The following is an 8403-nucleotide window of genomic DNA, read 5'->3' on the forward strand; positions in this document are numbered from 1 at the left end:
CCATCACAGTAAGGCCAGCTCTGAGCTGCGTGAGGGCATCACCCCACCCTGTGTTGGGCTTCGCCCCACGCGACTCTCCTTCCGTGCCTTTCTCTTCTTTCCCCTCTGAATCCTCTGCCAAACCGTCAGATGAAATGACAGGATTGCAGTCTCCATCACTGCCAGGGAAACCGGCAACCATAAAATTCCCTACCGGGTAACTGGTTTAGAGAGAGTCATAGACCTTAAAAGAACTCTGAGAAGGGAGCCTTTCACTGACAAGACTAACTTCGGTTACCAATCAGCCTCGTGATCGTCTACTGTTTTTCTATTGTGAAACTGTTACTTCAACTGATCATTTAAGATGTCACAGGTCTCTTCTGCTCTGACGTTCAGCAATCCAGTTGGCCCTGACCTATTTCCCCGGTGAAGGGCCGAGCCCCTGTGAAGTGTCGGTATGGCTCCTTTGCCTCTGGCCCCTGCCCCCTCCTGTCCTGCTGCACTCACCCTGAGCCGAGTCCACCTGTGGCTAGGAAAATGAATCATGCAAATCAATATAGACGGATGATGCGCAAGTCTTGGTGACCATTTAAACGTGCACAGTTGCTCCTACCTACCAGTGTCCTCCTCCTGGGATTATGTTGGCTTGTGCCCATGTTTAATGGTTCTCTAGATAGAGACGGACTCTGAGGCCCCCTTGGTACTTGGGTAAAGGCTCTTTGGCTCCCTCTTCCTCCTCAGGGGAATTGTGAGTTTGTGTTCATCATTTCTATGTGAATCTTTTGTATCATGTAAAATGCAGGGAGGTGTGATGAGCTGTATGGAAAAGAGCAGATTCAGAGATCTGATTCTCTCCCAAACTTCCCTTTGTATTTTAAGTTTGACCCATTCACCTGGCACCCCCATAAGTTCTGTTACATCCGTCTATCCTTCAGAGTTTCACCTTAGATTTTTACTTAGCCTCATCGTAAGTAGTAATATCCAAGAAATCTTTGGTTTTTATATACAGATTGTGTTTCAAAACAAAGAAGTAATAAATACATAATCTGTAAGGTTTTTCTTGACATTTCCTGAACTTAATGGCCTGAAGCAAATGACCACAAACTCTGAAAAAAAAAAGAGGTAAAGTTCCTTTTGTCTTTATTATTTTTTAATTATATATATAAAAGATCTCAAAAATGTTAATTGTCAGATTTGTTTACATAGAAAGTCTTCAAAAGTAGGTCAGTCACCACTCAAGTTACTGGGAGTTCACAGCCAGTCTGGAGACACAGTCCTAGTTTTTAGTGAGCATGATCATCCCACCTGTCCCTCTGATCCTTTTCTGTCTTACTCAGGGATGGATGGGTTGGTTTTGTTTTGGTTGCTGTTGTTTTTTTTAAGTGTGGAATTTGGAATCGGGCAGAGAATCATTAACTTCTGATGCTGTCACCTATAATCTGTCTGATTAAGCCAATCACTTAATCTCTCTGAGTCTTCATTTTCCTTATGTATAAAATAGAAATAATAGTACCCACTCTCATAGGTTGTTGTGAAGCTTAAACGCGTGCGTGCGCGCGCGCGTGCACACACACACACACACACACACACACACACACACCGTTCCTAGCTATTGTCTTGCATGTAATAAGTGCATAAAAATACTGCCTGTCATTCCTACTTGATGGTGTCATCGAAGCAACATTCAGAATTACTTTGTCTAGTCTCGAATTTCCTTCTAGGAGGGCTTGTGTTCTATTTCTGATATTCCCTAGACTAATTCTCTGCTCCCTTTGTTTGATTCCTTCCTCTCTGCCCACTTTTGATGTTCCCTCCTCAAACTCTATCCTGTCTCTCATGCCTTAACCTCTCTTCTTTCAAGCAGTTTTCACATTCCCCAATCTCAGAGCTCTTTGCCCTGTAGAGGAACTGAGGTAACTCTGAGAAGAGGGTAGGTCATAAAATTTCTTACTTCTGTTGCATTTTCATGTTGTATTCATAAGTCCTTGGTTTGTTTTTTTGTTTTTGGGTTTGTTAAGTTAAAGTCTTCCCAAAAACATGGAGAAATTTATGTTATCTAATGCTATGGAGAAATTCCTGGATCACAAGTACTATTAAATTCAACAGACACTTTTGGAGCATCTGCTATAAGATACGCCAAGCAGTGCCCCAGGCACTGGGGAGATAAAAATAAAGAAGACAGTCTCTGCCCTAAAATGCTTATGGTCCAATCAGGCAGACAGACATATAAATACCTACACTGAATCTGAGTGTGCTGTGTGGGGGCATCAAGCCAATGGTGCACATGAAAGAATTTCCTTTACTTTTTCAGTTATGAGGTTGTCTTGGACCAGCCAATCAAAATGCCTGCCCTACCTATAGTCCTCTGCTAAGCGAGGAGCCATGTTCTGTCTCCTGGGCAGAGGGGATGGGCTTAGTTGGTGAAGCCAAAAAAGCCATATACACATTCTCATCTCCATCTCCATCCCAACCCCCAATGCAGCTACGGCGAGAGCATGTGACCTAGACTGGGTCCATCAAATGTACCTTACTCAGAGATAGAATTGGGAACTGGTCCTACAAAGGAGCTGAGATAAGAAGAGCTCTTTGTGGCAGTGATTGCAACAACACTCAGTTCCCAGTGCCAGCAGGGGAAGAGGGACAAGCAGTGACATCGGGTCTCCAGTGCCTAGGTGTCTGTTACAAGTTGTGGCTCCTACTGTTCAGTGATGGCATCAGTGTTCCCACTTGTCTGATTTGTAGGAATGAGTGGTTGGGATTCTGGGTGCTCAGCCTCCCTGTTTCTGTCCATCTATTCATTCTCTGAGCATCTTTCTGATCCAGTATCCCTTCATTAAATTCCTTTTTTTACTTCAACCAGCCAACTTGATTCTCTTAGCTACTGAGAATACTTTGGCCAAAGCTTGGTATAAAGGCTTCACCTCAATAAGAAGAATGCTAATTAACTGGCTCAGGTAACTTCTCCTGCTAGGACATTCAAACTGGAAGTATTAGAGTTGGTCAATTGGAATCCAGAGCAGAAGTTAACAACACAACCCTTGGACTATGAGATAGCAAGGACCGTGTGTAGGCTGAAATTATGAGTAAGCAGAAGTTATGAATAAGGAAAAGTAGTGAGTTAGCAGAAATCTACATACATGCAGAGGAGAGGAAGAGGTGGTTGGCTCAGAGCAGCAAGGAGACAGAAGCTAAGAGGAGCTGAGTCCCCATGATGGTGAGGGAGTAGATGAACCCCTGCTCTCAGTGGGACTCCAAGTTACCCCAGGCCTTGGATTTGCCTTGGATCCTGAACTATTTTCCAATTTCCAAACTACATTTCCATTTCTGTGAAGCCAATTAACCCTGGCTATTTCTGGGGTCCTTTAAAATTCCAGTTGCTTTTATTGTGATATGTATCCTTACAGTAACAACCTTACTTGAAGTAACCAGGATAAGACGCTATCCTCTAGAGGGTTCCAGAGATTCCAGGCATGATAGGGCTAGGACCCAGGAAACAATAGTCAAAAAACATATCTCAGAAGTCACCGACCCTCCTTTCCAAAAATCTATTTTCTTTTTTCCTATTTTACTTGAAATTTCCAGCAGGAGAACCTTTCTCTAGGCTTCAAATTAATGGTTTATTAGAAGCCCCTGTTTAAAATGTACTGTCATTTCCTGTAGGAGTGAAAAGCCAGATTTATTTCTCTCTGTATTAGCCATTAGCATCTGAGCAGATCATATGAGTTAGTTCTTAAATTTGAACTTTTAGGGGTCTGATATTTAGGGGGGAAGCTAGGTATAGAGCAGAAAGATCGGGCACAGGGAAGGAAGGGTAGAGAGGAGGTAATAGAAAATGGCAGTGAGAAGTCCCTGGAACATTCTGAAGGACTGTCCTATGGAATATTCCCCAAATATTCCATATATAGGAAGCTCCTGGTGGCAGCCAATGTGAAGGGACAGTGGCAGCCGTGCAACAAGGTGGACACTAACACCAAATATCCCACCTCATAGTCTGCCTTCTGTCAGTTCCACAGTATGACCTTGAATGATTTTTGTTGCCCTTCAGCTCTTATAGGAGATGGGGCCGGGCTGAAGTGGCAGAGGAGGATGGCTATCGCATATAACTGCTTTGAGATAATGCTCAGAAACTACGCCAACGTTAATTATACCTTGAAGTTACTTAAATGAATCCGTGGCCTTTGTTTTATCTCTTGCAACACACAGTGCCCTTTCATGGCCTGTGAAAAAGGAAATATCTTTATGTCTCACCTAGTCAGTGACTGGTACACAGTCTAGAAAGAAAAAAAAGGGATTCTGTTAATAGGACATGACACAGGAAGGAAGGAATTTACACTTGCTGCTGTGTTTGAAGGGAGAGAAAATGTGTCGAAGCTGCTTTAATGAAAGCAGAAGTCTGAAGTTATCCCTAAAGAGCTTTATTTCCTCAAAGCCTAAAATGTACCCCAGGGTTGGTTGGTTTGTTTGTTTTTCTGAGAATAGTGGGTAGAACTGTATTTGGAATGGCAATGCATCATATCAGGGTGCAGGGAGGAAAAAAATACTAATGCCACAGACACATCTTTTCATGGGGTTTACACCTCAGCTGCTGGGTGTTGCACTTGCCCGTCAGCTCTGTTTGTGTGGCCAAATGACTTACTGTGGGTTATAAACCAATGATGAGCAATGTGAAGAACAGATGGGGAGTTGAATGCATCCTCCACATCTCTGTCTTGTGACTGGCTGAAGTCCATGTGCAATTTTGAAAAGGATGTTTGAAAAGGATATTCATCATTTTAAATTGCTCTGTGGGAGCTTTGCAGTTCATAATGTGCCACTTAGGTACTTCTCAAAGATGGGTTTTCCTTGACGTGGATTAGAATTTCATAACAGCAAAATGGCAACTGGAGGTATTAAGATAGAAAAGCTAACTTTGAAGGAATTAGCAAGAAATTGGGGGAAGGAAGGCATTGAGTTGGGGAAGAGTTAAAGGTGTGTGAAATATTTAGGCTGAATTCTACCCCATAATATCTAGCACTGGGAATTTTCAGTGCCTTGGAAGATAGTTTTGCTATCGATTTCTAAGTGTAACCCTCAAATACTATTTGGAATATCTACTTGGGCAGGAACCTTCAGCATGACCAAAATATATTTGCTTTTGTGGAAAAACAGTTAAAAATCCAGCAGTCTGGGGTACCTGGCTGCCTCGGTTGGTGGAGCATGCAACTCTTGATCTCAGGGTGAGTTCAAGCCCCATGTTGGGTGTAGAGCCTACTTAAAAAAATACAAGGGGGCAGCTGGGTGGCTCAGTCAGTTGAGCATCTAACTTTGGCTCAGATCATAATCTCACGTTTATGAGTTCAAGCCCCATGTCAGGCTCTGTGCTGACAGCTCAGAGCCTGGAGCCTGCCTTGGGTTCAGTTTCTCCCCCTCTCTCTGCCCCTCCCTGCTCATGCCCTATCTCTCTGTCTCTCAATGATAAATAAACATTAAAAATTTAAAAAAAATACAAACAATGGTCTAGCTTAACAGTTCTAGAGTTGATCATCTGTAAGAAAATAGAAGATTGTTACTGAAATGTTTCTGAGCTAAATACATCTGCTATATCCTTTGCCTTATTTTGTGGCTTTACTCAGAGCAATTCTTATCAAGAGAGTTGTGTGTGAATGGCATTGACTGTCAGGTGGAGAGCTGGTGTGCGGCACCGCCTCCCTCGACATCCAGGTGAAAATGAATCAGTAATCAGTAGCCAGAGAAAATATGCATCTTGAGCAAATGTGTTCTAAAGTCAAGAAAAGAAGAAAACAGAATTGGACCTTGATTTTTTTTCCCTACACTAAATATGAACAGAGTATTTCGTGTACAGAATTATAAAGCAGAAGACTTCCATTAGCCCCTCAGGAAAAGGGGAGGGAAGAGCAGCGGACTCAATAGATTACTAATGCAGAGTTAACTATTTTTTCCACATGTTAAAAACGTCTTTTAGAAAAGCTCAAGGAGGTAGTTCTCTACAAAGTACATGTAATTAATATGTTTTGGAAAATGGTGCTATTAAACTATAAATATGGTCATCTTATTTCCACTTCTAGCACTGATATACAAGGCAGATAGGTAGAGAAAAATTTCCCTGAATTGTGCCTTGCAGTATAAACTTCCTAAATCAATTCAATTAGTTGACAAATAATTACTGAGCATTTCTCATGTGCCAGGAACTTGTACACAGTGATGAACAAGGTAGACTTGAGCAGGAGTGGACTTGGTCATCATGAGGATGTCTGAAAAAAAAGACCTTACAGAACATGCTGGCTGTCCTGGTACTTTCCCCCATTCAAATGGCATGCAGAACCTCTTGGCTTGATTTTCCTATTGTTTCCCCTCTCTTTCTTTCTCTCTCTGTCTTTTTAACATTTATTTATTTATTTACGTTGAGAGAGAGAGAGAGAGAGAGAGTGTTTGTGTGCATTAGCGGGGGAGGGGCAGAGAGAAAAGGAGAAAGAGAATCCCAAACAGGCTCCATAGTGTCAGCATGGAGCCCAATATGGGGTCAGACTTATGAACTGTAAGATCATGGCCTGAGCTGAGATCAAGAGTCAGAGGCTCACCCGACTGAGTCACCCAGGTGCTCCTCTTTCTTTCTTTTAAAGCAAATTTTGTTTCTCATCTTCTTGCTCTTGTTCTATATGTTTTCCTTTTCCAACCTTGCCAGGAATTCCACTCCGACTCTAACAATCTTTCTAAACCAGTGGACCTACTGCTTTTCTCCATTGATACTCATGCTCGTGTCCACATCTCCTTCCCCATGCGTTTGGGGTTCCACAGTTCGTCATTCCAGCGGTCTTCAGACGAGGTGCCCATAAAGTACAGGCAGATTTCCCAAAGGAAAGGCTTGTTCAGAGACAGTTTTAAGGAAATGATCAACCTTTGTATTGATGATTTTTCTTAAATTTCCTAATTGATTAGTTTTTGATTGATTGAAACAATCAAAAATTGGTTATTTTTCTTAAATATACCTGAGAACTCACAGGTATTTATAATATTCCTTCTCCTGCTACACATGAGAAAGGCCTATACCTCACTAATCCCAAATCTTACTAGGATGTGTTCAACTGGTAAAACCTCAGGGTACCAAATAAAATAATAAGTCAAAACATTAATTTTGAGAAAGTTAAAAAAATATTTAAAACACTTAAGATTTTCCTGTTTTCTGTCTTCTGTGTATTTTGGTTAAGGGGAAACATGGTCTTATAAACAGTGTAAGTATAAATAATATGCCATGTTGGGGTGTCCCGAATTTAGATATTGAATAGAAATGGGGTGGTAGTATTAACAACTTTTGTTTAATGATTCTGCCACTTTTACCTCTGGTCTGCTATTCTTCTGGAGGAAGAATTATATCAGAGCAAAGCAAGGGGGAAGATGCTGAATTAAACACATACACTTACACTTTTCATATACTTATTTTTTTTTACCTTAGGTATTCAAGATACTTATCCCTAGTGCTTTTTTAAGAAGTAAAGTTTTTACATTTTTGAACAATTTTAGATTTACAGAAAAATTGCAAAGATAGTACAGAGTTCTTAAATATACCAATACCGTTTCCCGTGTTTTTAACATCTTACATAATTATGGTATATTTTTACAACTAATGATCCAATATTGATACAGTATTATTAACTAAAACCCACATTTTATTCAGATTTCTTTAGTTTTCCTAATATTATTTTTCTGTTGCTGGATCCCACAGTACATTTCACCATCATGTCTTCTTACTTGTCTCTGAGTTATGGCAGTTTCTTTCTTGGCTTTGATGTCTTAACAGTTTTGAGGAAACTGGTCAGCTATTGTGTAGAATGTCTCTCAGTTGGGATTTGTCTGAGGTTTTTCTCATAATTAAACTGGAATATAGGGATTGGGGAGGAAGGCTGTAAAGGTAAAGTGCCATTTCATCACATTATATCCACAGTGTGTATAATCAACATGACTTCCCACTGTTGATGCTGACCTTGATCACCTGCTCAGGTAGTGTTTGTCAGGTCTTTCCCCTGTAAGGCAACTCTTTCCCCCATTTCTAGGACTTTTTATTTACTAAGACAAAAGGAACCTTTGAACTGCTCAAGTAAAATAGGTTCATGATGTCGATTCTTATAAATATCAGTGGAAAGCTTTTTAAGATGACTGATTATTCAAGATATTTAAGGTGAAAAAATTGTGCTATAAGCTCATGTGGGTTTTCCTATAAGATAGTTAAAAATAAATTTTTCACCAAATCATGAAATATGTGTTCCAGTTACAGTTAATATTAATCTTGTTTCATCTTATAAAATGTTAAATAATTTCTATCTCCTATTAACAAAAAATAATACTGTATTTTGGCTGCTGGACTCGTGAGATATTAGATATTAGGTATTCAGAGGAAAGGTCTGAATTTATATTTAAGATAACTGTGTC

The sequence above is a fragment of the Suricata suricatta genome, chromosome 4 (genome assembly GCF_006229205.1).
Source record: "Suricata suricatta isolate VVHF042 chromosome 4, meerkat_22Aug2017_6uvM2_HiC, whole genome shotgun sequence".
In the NCBI taxonomy this organism is placed as follows: domain Eukaryota; kingdom Metazoa; phylum Chordata; class Mammalia; order Carnivora; family Herpestidae; genus Suricata; species Suricata suricatta.